The sequence below is a fragment of the Mobula hypostoma genome, chromosome 2, assembly GCF_963921235.1.
Source record: "Mobula hypostoma chromosome 2, sMobHyp1.1, whole genome shotgun sequence".
NCBI classification, from domain to species: Eukaryota; Metazoa; Chordata; class Chondrichthyes; order Myliobatiformes; family Myliobatidae; genus Mobula; species Mobula hypostoma.
In genome coordinates, this window is record NC_086098.1 from 65,879,868 (window position 1) to 65,902,975 (window position 23,108).

Consider the following 23,108-nt stretch of genomic DNA (forward strand, 5'->3'; position numbering starts at 1 on the left):
TCGGCTTGCTCTGGCAGACTGATGGAAGACGTCCCTCAGTGCGGCCATGAATTCCTCAGAATCCAAGTAAATCTCTGACCTTTGTTCCCAATTCAGGGTAGCCCAGGCCAGGGCTCTTCCAGTCAGAAGAGAGATAATGAAGATCACCATTCCACACTCTGAAGGAAACCAGAAAGGCTGAAGTTCAAACACTAATGAGCATTGGGAGAGGAAGGCGTGTTAAGAACCCGGGCCACCATCAAATCTCTCTGGGTTTGGGCGATGTACTGGCTCTGCAGAGTGACCGACAGGCTCACCCAAGCGACTCTAGTTTCCTTCTGGTGAAAGCTGACATATGATGACCTGGAGGTCATGTATATCTAGGCTCTGTCTGGAAATCCTCTCACTGTGACTGGCCACAGCAGACGAAAGACTCTGATAACCCATTGGGTCCATGTTGGCTCATTCAACTGAGACAAGAGATCTTGACAAGGATGGTTAGGAGCCAAATGCTGGAGCATCCAAGGCAAGGATTGATACAGGGTATAAAACTGGAATGCAAACTGAACACAAGCAAGACACTAGACAACATCTCTAGTTGGGCACTGAGGCTCAATTCAGGTGCTCTTTAAATGTTCAATTCCTGGCACACAAAACATGATTGCCAATTAATGGGATGGCCCTGAACTCTTAAGGGGCCAGGCCAGCCATCCATATTCTGGAGCGTTGGAGTTTTTAAACCCTGGAAGCCTGTGCGGTTGGATACGCCTCGTACAAAGGGGCTTTCACAGAGAACATGTTGGAATTGAGATATGAAGCAGTAAATGCAATGTGTCTAGAAAACAATACTCCATCAAAAGCTCCTTATAAGTCTCCATGATCAACACAATGCAATTTACCATCGCAAGCGTCAAGAGAATACATAGCACCGTTAATGAGATAAGTCTGCAAGTTTGTAAATGCTTTGAAATAAGTTTCACTCTCTTTTATATAGGATAAGCCATAGATTATAGATAAATATGACATTTCTGTAGGACAGATTTGGTCGCAGGTGTATTTTGTTTCTTGTGTGCAATCCAAAGAGAACCTCAAATAAATCAAATGTTCCTTTTGGTTCTTTTTGTTCCCACAATATTATTGCTTTGTACATCTTGAGAACACAAAGGGTAGATCCATTGCAGATTTTGAGGAATAACATAAAAGGGGAGAAAATCTGGTGATGCTTTAAGTGATCATAATTAGAGGAAAACAGGTGCCCCAGAGAATAGCAGACCATTCCATAGGGTGTTGAAGAAGTCATTTGGGGGGGTTGTCATTTCCAATTAACAGCCTATAAAGGAAAAGGGCCATCTTTATCATTGGTCAATGATAGAGCAAGCAAGCAAGCATCAACTATAGTGCATGACATAGTTGAAATTCCTGCCAATATTTATTGCATCAAACTAAAGATGAATAATGGCTTCTTGGAAAATTCATTGGCAATAATCCACATGGAAAATATTGAAATGCTCAGCAGGTCTCAGCTCTTGGAGTGAGTTAGTGTCAAGCTGTTTGTTTCCTCCAAAAATTAATCTCATGGGAAAAATGAGTGAATACTATTACAAGAATAACCTTCTTAGATGTATGTTTATGTTAGCAGGAACATTATGGAGGCTGATGACTTGTGTAGAAGTAAATACAATACATGTAACTACACCAAATACTTGTGTGGGAATAGGCTGAACTTAACTTGTCCTCAACTTCATCCAAAGTTCAGGAAATGCATTTAACAAATCAGCAAAGAAAATTTCATTAAACTAATGGAATAGTTACCTATACTTCCATCAGCATCTCCAAAATTTAGTCTATAAGTTAGTATTTTACTGTTGCTGTACTCCAATGGGCTTGACACCTAAGCAATAATATATCAACACAGTGCCCTCCATAGCCAGGGATTATTTTGTTGCTTTCTTCTTTTCAACAATATGCTTGCTTCATTTCAGAATGAGTAACAATTAAACCAACTCAGAATTTGTCACAAATGATCTGACAGAATCCAATTTGCATTTGCTTAGTGATAATAATTGTGCTGCTCACATTTTAAGTGATGATAGTTACAATGGGAAGCAGCTTTTGTATATATTTACTTGACTGTTCATAATTAATAAATTATAGACTTGCAGCCACAGATGGGTGACTACTTCTAAACATTGCTGTGACAGACTTGAAGCCCATTCACTGAGCATGCAATCAATACTAATGCTGCAAGCTTGGATAAAGTTAAATTTGGCTCAGACTAATAAGACAGTGCCCCGTTAAATCCTGTTCGCTTATTTGTTAATTCGTTTCTAAAAAAATTATATTAATGAGCCTTTCACATGGGACGGCAGGCAGGGAGGTGGCGAGGGTTGAAATTGTGTGAACAAATACCTGAAGACAACTGAAGGAGGGGCTCAATGGTCTCAACTCAATCGTTCAGTTAATTTTGGCTTTTATCATTTGCGTCACTGAGTTGAGTAGCAGGTGTGATGAACACCATGATGACTCAATCACACCTGTGCTTAAAGCACAGGGTACAAATCAGATTCAACAATGGATGTTGAACTTTGAACAAGAGCTGCTCCCAACTTCAAAGGCATACATCTGCAGTACTAAGGAACTACTTAACTAGGGAACTTCTGTACTGTACTGTCTTATAACAGTGGGTTAGAAGGTGTCTGTGAAGCTGCTGATGAACGCTTTTAGGCTTTCGTATCTTCTTCCTGATTGTAGAAAGAAGGGCTAATATCCAGAGTGGATGGGGTCTTTGATTATATTGGCTGTTTTACTGTATCAATGAGACAGAATCCATGGAGAGAAGGCACTATGTAGTGACCTAATGCATGTAAAAAGTATGCAAGGAAAGCTTTTCACATGTTAAGCTTTCACAGGTATCTCAGTACATGTGACAATAATAAACCAATTCCAACTCCAAAAATGGATCTGGCATGGGTAACTGACAAAGGGGTGAAGACATTGTGACATTTGCCGTGGAATCTTTCTGTAGTTGCACATGTGCACGTATACTGTAAACAGCAGAAGCCCTCAAGGTTAGTGAACCAAACTGAGTGAGTGTCTGCATGTGAATAGATATATTCATTGGAATCTGGTCAGACCTCAAATCCAAGTCATCCTGATCAGTCTTATCTATGACAAATATAAATTAATTTTGGGGAAAATATTTTGTGTATTAATATGTAGTTGACTGCAATTTCTTGCCAAAATTCTGGGCTAATCCTGAGGGCAGTAATGTTTTATTTACTAGGCCGATGATAACTCATGCCAAGCAGATCCGAGAAGCAGCTGGTCTTGGTCCAGGAGCCTATAATTACCTACTACAGTACTGCCTGACAGGACACTCAGAGCCTGATGTGGACTGCTGTTCAGAGGTGTCAGGAATGCTTATCCTCTGTGTGGCAGAATACGCCTCTCTTCATATGAACGCTCTGTGTTTCCCCTTCATTCCGTCCCATGGCAAGTTTTGTGAGAAATAGGCTCTGGCTCCCCATCTGATTACAGTCCTCCCAAGAGATATAATGGCATACAAGGTAGTCATACTGTCTTGGCCACAGATAAGTCTGGTTGTCAATATTAATACGATCTCTACATCACAATGTGGTCCCATTGAGTTTATGCTGGTCAGTTTCTTCAAAATTATTCCCCCCTACGGAGCGGTTGAAATGAGAACATATTCAGCTGCTTGATTGCCTGATTTTCATTTCTGCTTGCAGGATCTGCTGTTCAGTGGCTTAATTTGTTTATTTAAAAAATCCCCTTAAGTAACATACTTCTTCTTCTTTCAACTGTTTTGGTTCAGTAATGTCTACATTTGAAAAATCACATCTTTTTCTTCAAATTCTTCCATTTCTTTGCCTGTCTACCTTTGTAACTCTTTAAGACTACAAATCTCTGAGATCTCTGCACTCTCCTAACTCTGGCCTCTTACTCCACCTTGATTTCTTTGCTGCAGGGCACCAGGCTCTCAACCAGCTTTCAAAACTTCTCCACCTCTTCCTTTCCCTCTCCTTCTTTAAGACATGCTTTAACAGGTATCTCTTTTGTTCCTCTGTCCTGTCATCCGCTGACTGCTGAATTTTGCTTGTGGTTCTGACTGGAATCAATGGTTTTTGGTCATTGTAACTGCTGTAATTCTGAGCACTGTGAACATTTTGAGACATAGGAACAGCTTCTGAGGACAAGGATAATTAGTTCATTTGCTGCTCCATGGATTTCTTTGGTGGGGCCTAATTCTGCTGTGATTCATATAGCACTGTTGAGAAAAGATCTAAATTCTGCACAAGGTTAAACTTACATATGATCTGATACAAAACTGATTTCAATAGTGATTGTAAGGAAAGATTTAAGAATCAAAGTAGAATTTACAGTTTTAAGTTATTTTGATATTGTTTTATTATTAAAATTATATCAATTTTATTTTTAATTTACCTTTGATTTTTAACTTACAACCTTTTTTCTCAGTTTTAATAGCTTTTAAAGTCTCTGAAGATCAGAGGCTTTTAAATGTGTGAAAATCATTGACCACTTTCACAGCTTGCTCTCAAGTTTTTCACTGTCACAGGCTGACACAAGAAAACTTCAGGTGAAGAACAGTGAACTGATCAGCCTGAGGCCCTGTTGCTGGACACCAGGATGCAGAAGGTTGATGAGACAGGGTTTCTGCCTCCAGCCTGGCTAAGTGTGGAGGCAGATGGATTGAGGGAAATGATACTGGAGTAGGAGATTGGGTTAGCATGATCTGGCCCCAGATACATTCCAGCATCATTTTTTAAAAAATTTTGAAATCCTTTGTGATTCTTATATCAATGTAATAGATTTTATTGTCTCAGATAATTTGGTCCTTGTAAATAAAATTGGCCTACCCGGACTAAATTCCTGGTTTAGCTGGATTAACACACTAAGTATCATTTACTACTGATTAATAAAACTTAGTGCTTGCTGAATAGTTTTGTAATCAGTTGCTTGTTTCAGTATTGCAATACATGTGACTCCAAGAATATACTACGTTCCTGCAAAGCTGCTGAAACTCTTTCTCTGAGGGGGGTTGAAAACATATTCACCTGAGCATCCACAATATTTCAGGTAGTCAACTCTAAGTCTCACAGTTCTCTCGATTCATCTGAACCACCAACACTTTTTCAAGAATTTCTCAGGAGCTCTAACCCATTTTTTTTTGGTGAAATAATTGCAAGCTGGTTACAGTTGGAGGGATCTGTCAATACTCGGCTAGAAGGCAGCTTAAAGCTTTTCTTCATTTTGCTAAATGCTGGAAAACGTTTTGCAACTCAGGCTGGTTTCACCAGTAGGAGTAGGTGCCCCTGAATTCATCCCTGAGCACACAGAGGATACTGGCTGTGAATGCAAATTAATCGTAGTTGACTCCTAGCTAATGGTGAAACAACATGAAATAAAAGGAAGAGAGAAATGGGTCAGACAGTAAATATTTAAACTCTCATGTCATATCTTGACAGCTTGACCTTATCTCTGCAAAGTAAATAATTTGTTACTTCTATTGAAAATTAGATTTATTATCTTGGTTAAAATCTTTTGTTCTTTCGATTATAAAGTGTAAGAGCTTTGCCTTCTATATTCAAACTCACTTAAGAGCTGCTGGGTAGGATCTTGTACCTCGGGCAGGCATGGTTTGTTCAATGATCAAATGCAATTCCATTTTACCTTTCCTGCAGTGCTTGTCATTATTGTTAACTTCCACAATGGTACAAAAAGGAATCAATAACGGGGAGAGAGAACCCATTCAGGTTTTGCTCCAAGTAAGGTTGGTGAAATAGAGAAAGGTATCGCAACATCCACCATAATTAGCTGAGTGTGAAGGGAGAGGTACAATGATGGCAAAACAAAGATGGCATTCACTTGTTACAGTCTGTGCTAGACTACCAGTTGGTTCCTGAACAATAGCAGAAAGTGGAATGAGGGACCATTGATAGGACCCTGTGATTTTAGGGGATGGTTCCTGTAAAATGGTAAGGGCATGGACAATAGTATGTGGTTAATGGTGGTCAGTCAAGAACTGGAAAGGGACGGACACCAGTATTGAAAGCAAGAAGCTAAATGCTTCATCGAGTTGAGGAGTACTCTGTTGCTTCAAAACTCCACGAGATGTGCTGAGTACCACTTACCCCACAGGGCCAACAGGTCCTAGCTTTCAGTATTTAGCAAATGTGTGGAAACCGTGATATTTCAATTGGGTGGCAAACTAAACAATGAAGAGTTTATTGGGGAGGGAGGGAGAGAAAGTTGGTTATTCCAAGAAAGAGAGAGCTTATAAGGCAGGAGGCTGTCCAGGAATACTTTTGAGTGTTCAAGACTAGAGGTAAAATAGGTCAAACTGGAAATAGCAAATATCGGAAGGGAACAGAAGTTGGTGAAGTTGATGAAAATGATGCGTTGTCCTAAATGCAGAGGCATATTAGATAGTCAGAATCTTTATCCACATGTATGAAGTATCAGAAACAAGAGGGCATAGGTTAAAAGTGAGAAGAAGGAATTTTGATGGGGATTTGAAGGGAAAGTATTTTACACAGAGAATGCATGACATCCAGAACTTGTGGGCAGAGGAAGTAGTGGAGTCAGAGGGAGACAGGTATAGAATGAATTGGACCTAATGCAGACAAACAGGTACTGTTAGAAAAGCCTGACATACATATAAGGGTGCTTAAGAACTTTGCATAGTACTCTAATAATTTTATGTATTGCACTATACTGCTGCAAAAAAAAACAAATTTCATGACATATGTGACTGATGATAAATCTAATTCTCAAACACGAGGAAATCTGCAGATGCCGGAATTTCAAGCAACACACATAAAAATTGCTGGTGAACGCAGCAGGCCAGGCAGCATCTCTAGGAAGAGGTACAGTCGACGTTTCGGGCCGAGACCCTTCGTCAGGACTAACTGAGAGAAGAACTAGTAAGAGATTTGGAAGTGGGAGTGGGAGGGGGAGATCCAAAATGATAGGAGAAGACAGGAGGGGGAGGGATGGAGCTAAGAGCTGGAAAGTTGATTGGCAAAAGGGATATGAGAGGATCATGGGACGGGAGGCTTAGGGAGAAAGAAAGTGGGGGGGGAGCCCAGAGGATGGGCAAGGAGTATAGTGAGAGATCACAGAGGGAGAAAAAGGAGAGAGAATAAATAAATAAATAGCAGATGGGGTACGAAGGGGAGGTGGGGCATTAATGGAAGTTAGAGAAATCAATGTTCATGCCACCAGGTTGGAGGCTACCCAGACGAAATGTAAGGTGTTGTTCCTCCAACCTGAGTGTGGCTTCATCTTTACAGTAGAGGAGGCCATGGATAGCCATATCAGAATTGGAATGGGATGTGGAATTAAAATATGTGGCCACTGGGAGATCCTGCTTTCTCTGGCAGACAGAGCGTAGGCATTCAGCAAAACGGTCTCCCAGTCTGCGTCGGGTCTCGCCAATATATGGAAGGCCACATCGGGAGCATCGGACACAGCATATCACCCCAGCCGACTCACAGGTGAAGTGACGCCTCACCTGGAAGGACTGTCTGGGGCCCTGAATGGTGGTAAGGGAGGAAGTGTAAGGGCATGTGTAGCACTTATAGGCAATAGACAATAGACAATAGGTGCAGGAGCAGGCCATTCAGCCCTTTGAGCCAGCACCACCATTCACGGTGATCATGGCTGATCATCCACAATCAGTACCCTTTTCCTGCCTTCTCCCCATATCCCTCCACTCCGCTATCTTTAAGAGTTCTATCTAACTCTTTCTTGAAAGAATCCAGAGAATTGGCCTCCACTGCCTTCTGAGGCACAGCATTCCACAGAACCACAACCCTCTTGATAGACGCAACCCACATCAAATTTGCTGGTGAAGGCTGCAGGTCAGGCAGCATCTCTAGGAAGAGATACAGTCGATGTTTCGGGCCGAGACCCTTCGTCAGGACTAACTGAAGGAAGAGCTAGTAAGAGATTTGAAAGTGGGAGGGGGAGGGGGAGATCCAAAATGATAGGAGAAGACAGGAGGGGGAGGGATGGAGCCAAGAGCTGGACAGGTGATTGGCAAAAGGGATATGAGAGGATCATGGGACAGGAGGCCCAGGGAGAAAGAAAAGGGGGAGGGGGGGAAAACCCAGAGGATGGGCAAGGGGTATAGTCAGAGGGTCAGAGGGACAGAGGGAGAAAAAGGAGAGAGAGAGAAAGAATGGGTGTATATAAATAAATAACGGATGGGGTAACAACACCTTATAATTCGTCTGGGTAGCCTCCAACCTGATGGCATGAACACTGACTTCTTTAACTTTTGCTAATGCCCCACCTCCCACTTGTACCCCATCCGTTATTTATTTATATACACACATTCTTTCTCTCTCTCTCCTTTTTCTCCCTCTGTCCCTCTGACTATACCCCTTGCCTAACCTCTGGGTTTTTCCCCCCCCTCCCCCTTTTCCTTCTCGCTGGGCCTCCTGTCCCATGATCCTCTCATATACCTTTTGCCTACACCTGTCCAGCTCTTGGCTCCATCCCTCCCCCTCCTGTCTTCTCCTATCATTTTGGATCTCCCCTCCCCCTCCCATTTTCAAATCTCTTACTAACTCTTCCTTCAGTTAGTCCTGATGAATGGTCTCGGCCCGAAACGTCGACTGTACCTCTTCCTAGAGATGCTGCCTGGCCTGCTGCGTTCACCAGCAAATTTGATGTGTGTTGCTTGAATTTCCAGCATCTGCAGAATTCCTTGTGTTTACCCTCTTAATAGCACTTGTTCTGCTTACAAGGATAAGTGCTGGGAGGGAGATCGGTGTGGAGGGATGGGGGGTACGAATGGACAAGGGAGTCGCGTAGGGAGCGATCCCTGTGGAAAGCGGGGGGGGGGAGATGGGCTTAGTGGTGGGATCCCATTGGAGCTGGTGGAAGTTACGGAGAATTATTTGTTGGACCCGGAGGCTGGTGGGGTGGTAGGTGAGGACAAGGGGAACCCTATTCCTAGTGGGGTGACGGGAGGATGGGGTGAGAGCAGATGTGCGTGAAATGGGAGAGATTCTTCTGAGAGCACAGTTGATGGTGGAGAAAGGGAAGCCCCTTTCTTTAAAAAAGGAGGACATCTCCTTCATCCTGGAATGAAAAGCCTCATCCTGAGAGCAGATGTGGTGGATACGGAGGAATTGCGAGAAGGGGATGGCATTTTTGCAAAAGAGAGGGTGAGAAGAGGAATAGTCCAGATAGCTGTGAGAGTCCGTAGCCTTATAGTAGACATCAGTAGATTAGCTGTCTCCAGAGAGAGAGACAGAAAGATCAAGAAAGGGGAGGGAGGTGTCAGAAATTGACCAGGTAAACTTGAGGGCAGGGTGAAAGTTGGAGGCAAAGTTAATGAAGTCAACGACATCAGCATGCGTGCAGGAAGCAGCGCCAATGCAGTCGTCAATGTAGCGAAGGAAAAGTGAGGGACAGATACCAGTATAGGCTTGGAACATGGATTGTTCCACAAAGCCAATAAAAAGGCAGGCATAGCTGGGATCCATACAGGTGCCCATGGCTACACCTTTAGTTTGGAGGAAGTGGGAGGATCCAAAGGAGAAATTATTAAGAGTAAGGACCAATTCCGCTAAATGGAGGAGAGTGGTGGTAGAGGGGAACTGGTCAGGTCTGGAATCCAAAAAGAAGCGGAGAGGTTTGAGACCTTCCTGGTGGGGGATGGAAGTATATAGGAACTGGACATCCATGGTGAAAATAAAGCGGTGGGGACCAGGGAACTTAAAATCATCGAAAAAATTCAGAGCGTGAGAAGTGTCACGAACATAGGTAGGAAGGGATTGAACAAGGGGGTATAAAACAGTGTTGAGGTATGCAGAAATGAGTTTGGTGGGGCAGGAGCAAGCTGAGACAATGGGTCTACCTGGACAGGCAGGTTTGTGGATCTTGGGTAGGAGGTGGATATGGGAAGTGCCGGGTATGGGAACTATAAGGTTGGTAGCAGTAGAACTGAACAACTAAACCTAGAAAGCTGGAATGTTGGAACGAGTGTGCTCAGGGCTGGCAACTGGACAGCATTACCAATAAGGCAGCTGTGATTGACAGGATTTTGGCCATACTGCCAACTTAGTAAAAGATGAGAATATCTCAGCGTTTCCACATAGAGTGCAGAATGTGGGAATATAATTTGAGACATCATTTACAACAACGCAATTGTATTACATGGGAATTGAGAACGGAAAAATTATGACTTGTTTGAGAACAATGTGCCTGTAATGGAACATGGTTTGTCCTTGGGCAGAGCTCCAAGAGAAGATATCATTGTGCCTAAACTTTATAAGACTATAAGATAGAGCTGATTTAGGCTATTTGGTCCATTGAGTCTGTCCTACCAGTGTCATAGCTGTTTATTTGTAACACTATTCTTCCACTTTCTCCCTTTACTCCATTATTAATCAAAAATCTTTGAATTTCTACCTTAAATACACCTAATAATTTGGTGTTGAAACCACAGTGGCAACAAATTCCACAGGTTCATCACTCTCTGGCTGAAGGATTTCATCCTCAACTCAGTTTTAAAGGATCATCCCTTTATTCTTATATTGTGCACTTAGATCCTAGACACACCTTCTAATGGAAGTGCCCTCTCTATGTCCATTCAGTAATCAGTGTAAATCATCAAGCTTAGCATATTGGTGCTCTGTTTGAACTTCTCTTTCTCTTTTGGAGAGTGGGATACATGTCTTTGAATATATAGGGTAAAAAATTATGACTTTTCATAAAAATAAATGTGATGACAGCATTTGTAATAACTACCAAAGCCATTCCCATTCTGGTATTTTGTGAAATGTACCTCCCTATGAAGCAAAGTAATTGGTCCCTGCCAAATCCCGGGTAGATCAAGCAATTGTTGTTGGCTTGGAGCATTGTCTATGTCGAGTTTGCATGTTATCACTGTGACCACATGGGTTTTCCCTGGGTTCTCTGGTTTCCTTCCTCATCTCAAATAGGCCAAATGAGAGAGAATAAGGTTACAATGAAATAGGTACAGGGGTGACAACTGATAGACATGTCCTCATTGCTGCCAGAGATTTGATGGACCAAATGCTTTTTTTCTTTCTCTCTCTCTCACTCACTCACTCTCACTCTCTCACTCATTCTCTCACTCACTCTCCCTCTTACTCTCTTTCTCTCATTGCATCAGGGACTAATTTTTCGAGCTCTCTCAAAGCATCCAGTTATCTTCTGACACTGGGTTTATCAGGACCACAAGACCATAAGAGGTGGGAGCAGAACTAGGCCATTCAGCCCCTCGAGTCTGCTCCACCATTCAGTCATGGCTGATCCTTTTTCCTCTCCTCAGTCCCACACCCCGGCCTTCTCTATGTAACCTTTGATGCCATGTACAATCAAGAACCTATCAAGCTCTGCCTTAAATACACTCAACAACCTGCCACCATAGCTGCCTGTGATAATAAATTCCACAAATTCACTGCAGTCTGGCTAAAGAAATTTCTCCGCATCTTTGTTTTAATTGGACACCCCTCTATCTGTGAGGGATGTGCCCTGTTGTACTAGGCTCCCCATCATGGGAAGCATTCTTTCCCCATTTACTCTGCCTAGGCCTTTCAACATTCAAAAGTTTTCAATGAGACCCCAACCCCATCCTTCTGTGTTCCAGCAAGTACAGACCCAGAGCTATCAAATGTTCCTCATACAATAACCCTGTCATTCCCAAAATTATCATTGTGAATCTCCTCTGAACCATAGAAACATAGAACAGCTACAGCACAATACAGGCCCTTCGGCCCATAATGCTGCACCAAACCCTCTCCAATGCCAGCACATCTTTACTTTGAAGAGGAGCCTAGAACTGTTTACAATACTCAAGGTGAGGCCCCACCAGTGCCTTACAAAGCCTCAGCACTATATCCCTGGCTCTTATATTGTAGACCTCTTGGGATGAATGCTAACATTGTATTTGCCTTCCTCACCACCGAGTCTACCTGCAAGTTAACCTTTCAGTGTTCTGCACGAGGACACCCAAGTCCCTTTGTATCTCAGAGGTTTGGATTTTCTCCCTGTTTAGAAATGCTCTGCATGTTTATTTCTACTACCAAAGTGCATGACCAAGCATTTTCCAACGTTGTATTTCATTTGCCACTTTCTTACCCATTCTTCTAATTTGTCCAAGTTCTTCTGCACCCTACCTGTTTCCTCAACACTACCTGCCCCTCCATCAATCTTCATATCAACTGCAAACTTGGCAACAAATCGATCTATTCCATCATCTAAATCATTGATATACAGCATAAAAAGAAGCAGTCCCAACATCAACCCCTGTGGATCACCACTAGTCACTGGCAGCCAACCAGTAAAAGAACCTTTTATTCACACTCACTGCCTCCTACTATTTGGTCAATGCTCTAACCATGCCAATAACCGTCCTGTAATACCATGGGCACTTAACTTGGTAAGCAGCCTCATGTGTGGCACCTCGTCAAAGGCCTTCTGAGACATCCACTGCACACCCTTTATCTACTCTATATTTAATCTCCTCAAAGAATTCCAACAGGTTCACCAGGCAAGATTTTCCCTTATGGAAACCATGCCTACTTTGTCCTCTCTTGTCCCATATCACCAAGTACTCCATAACCTCATTCTTAACAATTGACTCCAACATCTTCCCAACCACTGAAGTCTGGCTAACTGGTTTATAGTTTCCTTTCTGCTGCCTTCCTCCTTTCTTAAAGAGTGGAATGACATTTGCAGTATTCCTGTCCTCTGACACCATGCCAGAGTCCAATGATCTTTGAAAGATTATTACTAATGCCTCCATACTCTGTACCACTATCTCCTTCAGACCCCTAGGGTGCAGTTCATCTGGTCCAGGTGACTTATCTACCCTTAGGTCTTTCAGCTTATTAAGCACCTAATCCCTTGCAATAGTAACTGCACTCGCTTCTCTTTCCTCGCACCCTTCAACATCTGGCACACTGCTAGTGTCTTCCACTGTGAAGACTGGTGCAAATACTCAGTTAATTCATCTGCCATTTCCTTGGCCCCTGTTATTATTTCTCTGGTCTCATTTTCTAGCGGTTCTATATCCTCTCCCTCCTCTTTTTTATTTTGTACATACTTGAAGAAGCTTTACTATCCACTTTGATATTGTTTGCTAGCTTGCTTTCATATTTCATCTTCTCCCTCCTAATTATTCTTTTAGTTGCTCTCTGTAGGATGTTAAAAGCTTCCCAATCCCCTGACTTCTCTCTAATTTTTGCTTTGTTGTAAGTCCTCTCTTTTGCTTTTACATTAGCTTTGATTTCCCTTGTCATCCACGGTTGTATTATTTTGCCATTTGTGTATTTCTCCATTTTGGAATACATCTATCCTGACACTTCTACTCTCAGCACGGGCCTGCTCTCAAAAATGGCTGCCACTTTCCTTTCTGTATTTTTAAACAAGTGTTGCCGAGCTGCGAGAAACCTCGTCGCTGTGACCTGCTCCTGCCGCCGACTGGGCCATCAGAATGAGCCTGCATGCCTGCAAAACTCTCCTTTTAAATAAGTGTCGCCGACTTGCGAGAAACCTCATCACTGTGACCTACTCCTGCCGCTGATTGGCCTGTTGGAACAAGTATGAAGGGATCAAAAAGGCAAAAGAACTATCAGCGAAGAAAATAAATTTATTGGAATTAAGACCAATACGACCATTGGCATTGAATTATATGCCCAAGTGCAATTTATTCGAAACCAGCTGCCCAACTGAAAGTGCTCAGAGTGTTCCATTCCTACTGACCCATAGACTTTGGTGAACGAATTCCTACTCCTCAGTCTAAATACACCACTGTGCAACTGGGTGTTGGACTTCCTAACCAACAGACCTCAGATAGTCAGGATGCACAACCGCTCCTCCCTCCCAGCCATCCTCAATATGAGTGTCCTCTCCCCCAAAGCTATGTGTTGAGCCAATTGCTATTCACATATGATTGCACAGCAAAACATCTGAGTAACCACACTGTCAGGTTAGCCGATGACACAGGGCTTTTCACCAACCTACAGAGAGGAGGTGGAAGAGCTCGAAGCCTAGTGCCAGGCAAATAACCTCTTCTTCAATGTCAACAAGACAAAGGAGTAGGTTAGCAACTTGAGGTGAACTTGCACCACTCAAACATCTCTTTACATTGGCGGTACAGCAGTGGAAGCTGCGAGCAGTTTCAAACTCTTGGAAGTGCACACAACCTCTCATGGTGGAAGAACACATTCCACACAAGCAAGAAAGCTTAACAACAGCTCTACTTTCTGAGGAGGTGGAAGAGAGCTGGACAGTGCACAACTATACTCAAGTCATTCTACAGTTGTGCGGTGGAGAGCATCCTAACAAGCTGTATCACTGCATGGTACAGAAACAGCACTGCGGCGGACAACAAGGTGCTACAAAAGGCAGTCAAAACCGCCCAGTGCAGCACTGGAACCAGGGTACCAGCCATCTAGGACATACATACAGAAAGGTGCCAGAAAAGGGCCAGCAACATCATAAAAGATCTCACCCACTTGCTCATGGACTGTTCGCTCATGGACCCACTCCCATCAGGGAGGAGGTTATTTAGCATCCATACCAGGACCACCAGACTCAAAAACAGTTATTCTCCCCAAGCAGTAAGGCTGATCAGCTCCTCCACCCTCTAACCCATCCCTCCACTATCCCAACCAAAACTACTATCAGATTTTCTGCCAGACACCTTATGTACCTAATGTCACTTTATGTTCGTACCATCAATCTATGTATGCATTATCTTAATTATTGTGGTTTTTTTGTGCTGCATTGGATATGGGGTAACAATTATTTCATTCTCCTTTATGCTTGTGTACTAGAAATGACATTAAACAATCTTGACTCTTTAAATACAGCACAGAAGTGAAGGTGACGAGCAGAAAGATGAAAAGTGGGCTCAAACAAGGTTGTGTTCTGGCACCAAAACTCTGGCATGTTATTCTCACTGCTGCTGCCATATGCCTTCAGATCATACAGAGAAATTTTTCACTTACCCAACAGAAACAATGGAAATCTGCTTAATCTTTACAGAGTGAGAACCAATACAGAACTGTACCAGGTCCTCATTAGGGATTTAATTTATGCTAATAATGCCATGCCAGCATCTCATTATGATATGCCCTTCCAGTGGCTCATGCTCATACCCTCTGCACAAGACACAACAAATTAACCATCACCATCAGGCAGATTAGTATTTCAGCCCAGCACAGTTGTAATACCAATATTAAGCAGTCTGTGCTGATGAAAGATATTCAGCGCGAAATGTTAACTCTATTTCTGTTTCCATAGATTCTGCCTGACCTGCTGAGGATTTCCAGTATGTTTCTGTTTTTATTTCAGATTTGCTGGCATCTGAGGCTAATTTAAATTTCATTGATAATGTGTTTCTGGATACGATTGATAGCTTTGCATATATGGTATAATTTCCCTGATCAGCAGCTGTATTCCTCGGGACATTGGACAGTGAACTGGGCAGTGGACACCAGTTGGCATCACTATCTCCCATACAAAGAGGACGGTAAGTGCAGGTGGCGTGCATTAAAACTGACAACTAGGAGACAACTGTGATTGGTATCTCTGTTCAGAGGGCATAGAGAAGGCCAGGAATAATGGGAAGCCAGCTATCCTGGAATATGGCCCAGAGGTGAGCTGGTTTCTCATCTGCTGAGTGCACTGCATTATCTGCAGCAACTGTAGCAGTGACTACCATTCCAGAATCGAGCTGGAATTTATCCAGATCATTTTCAATATGTAGATAACCACTGAGGGATAAAGTAACACACAGAAAATGCTGGAGGAATGCAGCAGTCAGACAGCATCTACGGAAATGATTAAAAAATCGATGATTCGGGCCGAGACCCTTCATCAGAACTAGAAAAAAAGTACATATATCCCTTCCCCCCTACTTTCTGCTTTCTGCAGGAATCACTTCTGATATGACTCCCTTGTCCACTCATCCCTCCCCACTGATCTTCCTCCTGGTATTTATCCTTGGAAGTGGAACAAGTGCCACCCCTGTCTCTACACCTCCTCCCTCACTACCATTCAGGGCCCCAAACAGACTTTCCAGGTGAGGCGACACTTCACCTGTGAGCCTTTTGGGGTAATCTACTGTATTTGGTACTCCTGGCCATGGCCTCCTGTACATTGGTGAGACCTGCCATAGGTTAGGAGACCTCCTTGCCAAGCACCTATGTCCACCAGAAAAAGTGCGATGTACTGATAACCACACATTCCAACATGTCAGTCCACGGCCTCCTCTACTGCTGAGATGAGGCCACACTCAGGTTGGAGGAGCAACACCTTATATTCTGTTTGAGTAGCCTCCAACCTGATGGCATGAACATAGATTTCTTGAACTGGTATTTGCCACCCCTCCACTCTCCTTCATCATTCCCATTCCTGTTTCCCTCTCTCAACCTTTTCCTTACCTTCTTCCCATCACCCTCCTCTGGTGCTTCTCCTCCTTCCCTTTCTTCCATCTGACTCCCCCACCTCCAGCCCTTTATCTCTTTCACCAATCAACTTCCCAGCTCTTTTCTTCACTCCCTCCCCCTCTCTCAACATCACCTATCATCTACCACCTTGTTCTTCTTTCTTCCCTTCCTCCACGTTCTTACTTTGACCTCATCATTTTTTCCAGAACCGATGAAGGGTCTTGGCCTGAAATGTTGACTGTTTATTCCTTTCCATAGATGCTGCCTGACTTACAGCATTTTGTGTGTGTTGTTTTGAGTTTCCAGCACCTGTTTTTTCAAGTTAGTTATGAATAAGCTTTAGTCAGCAGCCAAAAAGAGGATTAGAATTAGAATTAGTGGTTTGCGAAAAGAAAGCCTAAATCTTCCACGAGTCCTGATGTCTTAGCTCAAAACATTGACTGTTAATACCCCTCCATTGACACTGCTTGACTTGCTCTGTTCCTGCAGCATTTTGTGTGTGTTGATCAAGATTTCCAGCATCTGCAAAATCTCTTGTGTTTGAATTCTTCAATGCAAGTGGAGATTTATCGGAGTGATATTTATTGTATGCAAAGACTGAACGCGAGCAACAGCAAATCAGTTAGTACAGCAGCATACAATCTACGCTTCACCCTAAACACACCCAATGGAGGTAATTAAAAAAGATTGCTCATTTTCCTTAACTTTATACTTCTGCAAAGCAGTCATAGCACTCACTTTATTAAAGGTTTAGCTGCACTCCAGGTAGTTGGACAATACTAGATTCCTTAGATCTGAGCAGAATAAAGCAATATGCTCATTTGAGATGCCAGTCACTTGGTGAGTTCCCAGTGGATTACAAAATCATTAAGTCATGTAATTTTAGACACAGAAGTAGATCATGTCCAACTGTGAAAGAGTTATCCATCCTAACCCTATTTCTCAGCTTTTTCTATGGCATTGTAGGTTCTGCTTAGAAAATATTTTAAATGTGATGAGAATGTATCCTTCACCATTTTCAGGCAGTAGCTACTGGATCAACACTCTTCCAACTGCCCTCTCATCCCTCACTAAATTCTGTTAAACCGATGCCTCCTAGTTCTTAACTTCTTAACTAAGCGAAGTCAGCCCCTCCCATCTCTGTTACCCATGCATTACTCATTATTTTATATAGTGGAATTAAATCTTTCCTGAGCCTCCTCTGTTAGAAAGAATGTAACCTATAATCTTTCCATGATGTATATTAAAAAATCCAGTCTCAGCAACATCTTTCTTAGTAAACCTCCTTTGTAGTCTTTCTAGTGCTACTCCCACCATGCCTCTAACATCGTGACCAATGCAATGCAGTGCAATTCAAGCAGATTGAGATGCTCTTATATTCCAAGCACTCTAAGTTTTTGAAGGTTTGCTCTGCAACTGGATGACATCTGTGAAGACAGGAAGATAGAAAAAGAGAAATGGACTAGTATGGCTTCCTGAACACAGAATCAAGTAAATTTGGAGAAAATTATATTAAGTGGAAACACAATTTCAGTGAAAGAAGAAGCAGTTGACACATGAACATCTATGGGTATGAAAGAAAAACAACTGTTTCTTTAGTCAATATCAGCTAGTTATAGGGCCAAAGAACTTGAAAATCTCAGACGTGACTTCTACCAGTAGAATTAACACTAGTAAGATAAGTTTTGTAAAAGGCAAATTAACTTAAGGTTAGAGGGTTAATGCTCGGGGGGTTTAATGCTATTAAAGTTCTGATACTGTTAAGGGATTCATGTTCTGTGATGGAGATCAATGCTCTTGGTAATGTTTTAAATCATGGAATAAAATAAGGAATTTCAAGCAGATTAAACTGACAAACTATAAGCAATCAATGCAAATCAACTTATTGAAAGTCACAAAATGTGGCAAGTCTTAATTCCCCTTGAAATCTGTACAATGATCAAAAAGAACAAATTATCCAAATCATGTCTTCCTCAAAGAATAAAGACCCCATATGAGCATACAATTCCAACTAGTGCCCCCAGGGGAATTATAAACCAGTTTTATCACAATACATTAGCAGTAATTAACCGTATCAGTCACAATCAATCAACCTGTATGTTAAGTCTGTGCCAAAAACCTGACATCAACCAACTGTGTGCTCATACTTTTATTCCTATTTCTCGGGTAGACATACTACTTGAACCCAGTCCATTAACTTGCATACTTTTTCCTTTTAGTTGGTTGCTCGGGATCAAAGAATGTCTTGCTTGCACTTTGCTTTTGCGGGCTTTGAAATAGTTGATGAGGCCAATGTGGGGCATGTGGGCTCTTCCACAGATGGGTCAGGAGATGCCTGATGGGGTAGGTTGGTGGATAGTTTGTGACGTGGTGCACTTTGTTTTTGTGTTTTTCATAGTTCAGTAATCTTGTAAATATATTCTGTGATTAAGCATTCTTTGTTGTTTATATAATTCATTGCAGTTTTATATATAAATATATGAATTGTGTATTTTACAATGCTACCATGTGATAAGTGAGTGACTCACTTAAAGTAAAACACAAAGTTAGATTCACAATTTGGACTCTCGCATCTTCCTTTGAATTTGTTTACTATTTTGAAGTTACAAACATAACAATGGTAACAAGATACTTTAAAAATGAACCCGATGCGGCTACCAACCTATTGAACCACAGTGAGAAACAGTTGAGTGAAAAAAACAGTACAGCATATGCAAAGACAGTTGAGTGAAAAAACAGTACAACATATGCAAAGACAGTTGAGTTCAAAAAAAGGCAGAAAATGGAAGAAGTTACCAATTCATAACCAGTGAGTACCAGGTGATAAAATTATAAAAAAAAGATCAAATCAAAATACATTGGAAAGATAGACACATTTGATTGCTCAACAGGTAACCAGCTCAGGTACACTTGGTTAATTGAACAGTATTTTGAAGCCAATGAGAAACAAGTACCAATTTTACTGAGTGCATTGTGTTTATAGGTATACAGTTTGCTTCAAAGTTTAACTGCTCTAACTAAACCAGCAGAAATAAGCTTTGCTGATATTGTGGAAGTAATGCTAGAACATTTAGAATCAAAACCATTGTTGATTGCAGTTTGCTTTAGGTTTTATAATCATAATCAAAAGGAAGGAGAGTACATTTTAACGTATGTGGCTGAATTGCAGAGATTGCCTGAACATTGTCAGTTCAGTAATGGGCTTAATGATGTATTCAGATATTGTTTAGTTTGTGGAATCTTACAAAAAAGCATTCAAAAATGGCTCCTAACTGAAGCATAGCTCACATTTAAAAGAGCAGTTGAAATAGCTGTGTCAATGGAAACAGCAGAGAAGGAATTGGATTGCAGTAAGGAATGAAAATGAGCATGATTGGTAGAGACAACTACAACTTGATTGGAGATCCATCCATCATTTGCATGCCATATCCCCTGCAATAAATTCTGAAACTGAAATAAGAAAGGTACTGGATGATGTCACAACTGTCTCCATGCTCTACACGATGAATCATTTCCCAACATAAGGTGAACAGGTACCGGTGCCAAATTCTGTGCCTCTGGTTGGAAAACATATTTATCCAAAGGAGGACCATGCTGCTCAGAGGAATTGTAAAAGTGATAAAAGCAGTAGTTTGACTACAACAGTTTTTGCAGGCAACATATCTAAGAAAACTTCTGATATGTTAATCAGGTAGTTATTTCCAAAACGTGGCTTGGTTTTAAACTGGAAGAGAGTTCAAGAGCTTCAGGAAAGTTGCAAACATTTAGCTTTTGTGAGTATAAAGAACCAGAATGTCTTCTGCGTGCATTAAGGCTATTACATGAATTTCAAGTGGGTGAGAAAAAGCAGCTTGTAAAAGTAGATCCAAAGACCAAAGCCCAGCTGAATGAGTAGAAGGCAAAAAAGAAAGATGTGACTGCAGATATGATAACAGAGAATTCATCAAATGATCTTGTGATTGTGGAAACAAGAGGAGAGATCAGAACTTAAAGGGAGCAGTAGGATTAATAAGAGAATACTCCAGTGAACTCAATGCATCTTCCCAAGATCAGGATGCACAAACTAGAAGCAGAAAAAGGAAGGAGAGGAAAGGTGTTCAGAGCTGTCAGAACCACTTCTGGTGGTCTCAGAAGCAACTGCTACAAACACCACAAAGTAGACCTGAGATTGTTTCCATAGCCACAAGTTTTACCTGCGAAGTAGAGTGATCCCCCTTGTCAGGAAAGACATTATCCCACAAAAGTAAGAAAGCCCCCACAGCGATTCAATCTTTTAGGCCTGAATGGGACAATTTAAAATTTACAGTTTTGTGGATGTCTGCACATAGTGGTTGTATTTTACAATATACTGGACAGATAATTGCAATGCATTCTCTATTGAGTTGGAGTTCATAGCGAAGCAGGGAGAAGTGTTGTGTATTTAATATTTCAATAATATTTGAATAATCTTGTAAATATATTGCGTGATTAAGTGTTCTTTGTTGTTTGTATAATTCATTATGATTATATATAAAAATATGTGAATTGCATATGTCATAACTCTACCATATAATAAGTGCTGCTCGCCTGGCTTGAAGTTAAACACATAGTTAGACACACATTTACTTCGGGCTCTTGAGTCTTCCTTTGGATTAGTTTAATGTTTTGAAGTTACAAAATTTAACATTCTTCTTCTAATATGAGGCTTCTGAATACCCCTGATGCATCAACTTGAGACTCTCAGCACCATTCCAAATATTCTTTTTCCACTTTGAATAGTCATGCCCAATGAATCCCATGCATTACCGGAGATAATGCATTTCTCTTTGTAAGGAATTTTTGAGCACATGACTGAATCTTTTCCTCTATCTACCTTATTACCACTTCCCATAATAAAGTTTGGATAGAGTGTCTGTTTTGGGAGTCTGGTGCCAGGTGTGTAAACAACATCGATTTAGAAGCTTTCTACAATCTACTAACTTGCTTCCACGTGTAAAATCTACCCATTTGCATCTAGCAGCACCACCTATCTCCTCAACAAAAAGCTCACTGGTAAGTCACTTCTTAACCATAAGCAGAAATTGGTGCTCCAGTGTATATACAATGTCATTTCTTAGCTTAATCCATTAGTTTATGTACATCAAGCTTCTCTTCAATACGATAGCAATTACATGAAAGTAATATAAGAAAGAGACTGGAAATGTTGTTTGTAATTGCTGAAGTAAGGAAAATAGAAATGAAAGCCACCTTTCTGTGGAGAAGCACATTTTTCTTTGACTTTACAATGCGAAAACATTTCAGTACATTCTATTATAAACCCACGGACTCTCACCGCTATCTGGACTATACCTCTTCCCACAATGTTACTTGTAAAACTGCCATCCCTTTCTCATAATTTCTCTGTTCCTGCTGCATCTGCTCTTGGAATGAGGCTTTTCATTCTAGAACAAAGGAGGTGTCCTTTTTTAAAGAAACGGGCTTCCCTTCCTCTACCATCAACACTGCCTTCAACCGTATCTCTTCCATTTCACACACGCCTGCTCTTACCCCATCCTCCCGCCACCCTACCAGAGATAGGGTTCATCTTGTCTTCACCTACCACCTCACCAGCCTCCGCGTCCAGCACATAATTCTCCAGCACTTCCACAATCCCCACCGGGATCCCACCATAAAGCACATCTTTCCCTCCTCCCACCCCCCGACTTTCTGCTTTCCGCAGGGGTCGCTCCCTATGAGACACACTTGTCCATTCATCTCTCCCCACTGATTTCCCTCCTGGCACTTACCTTTGCAAACGGAACAAGTGCTATATCTTCCCCTACACCTCCTCCCACACTATCATTCAGGGCCCCAAGCAGTCCTTCCAGGTGAGGCGACTCTTCACCTGTGAGACTGTTGGGGTCATATACTGTGTCCGGTGCTCCTAGTGTGGCCTCCTGTATATTGGTGAGACCTGACGTAGATTGGGAGACCATTTCGCTGAACACCTAGTCTCCATCCGCCAGAAGAAGCAGGATCTCCCAGAGGCCACCCATTTTAATTCCACTCCCCATTCCCATTCTGATATGTCAATCCATGGCCTCCTTTACTGTCGCGATGAGGCCACAATCAGATTGGAGGAAGAACAACTTATACTCCGTCTGGGTAGCCTCCAACCAGATGGCATAAACATCGATTTCTTGAACTTCCAGTAATGGCCCCTGCCCCTGCCCCTGTCCAGTCCTTACCAGCCCTCATCGCCTTGGACTTCTCAACGGTTCAAAGGTGCAAAGGTTTAAAGGTACATTCAATGTCAGAGAAACGTATACAATATACATCCTGAAATTCTTTTTCTTCACCTTCTCTCACCTTATCTCCTTGATTGCCCATCGCCTCCCTCTGGTGCTCCTCCCCCCTTTTCATTCTTCCATGGCCATCTATCCCCACCTATACCCTTCTCCAGCCCTGTATCTCTTTCATCAATCAACTTCCCAGCTATTTACTTCATCCCTCCCCCTCCCAGTTTCATCTGTTACCTTGTGTTTCTGTCACCCTTCTCCCACTTTTTAAATCTACTCCTCAGCTTTTTTTCTCCAGTCTTGCCGAGGGGTCTCAGCCCAAAATGTTGACTATACTTTCTTCCATAGATGTTGCCTGGCTTGCTGAGTTCCTTCAGCATTTTCTGTGTGC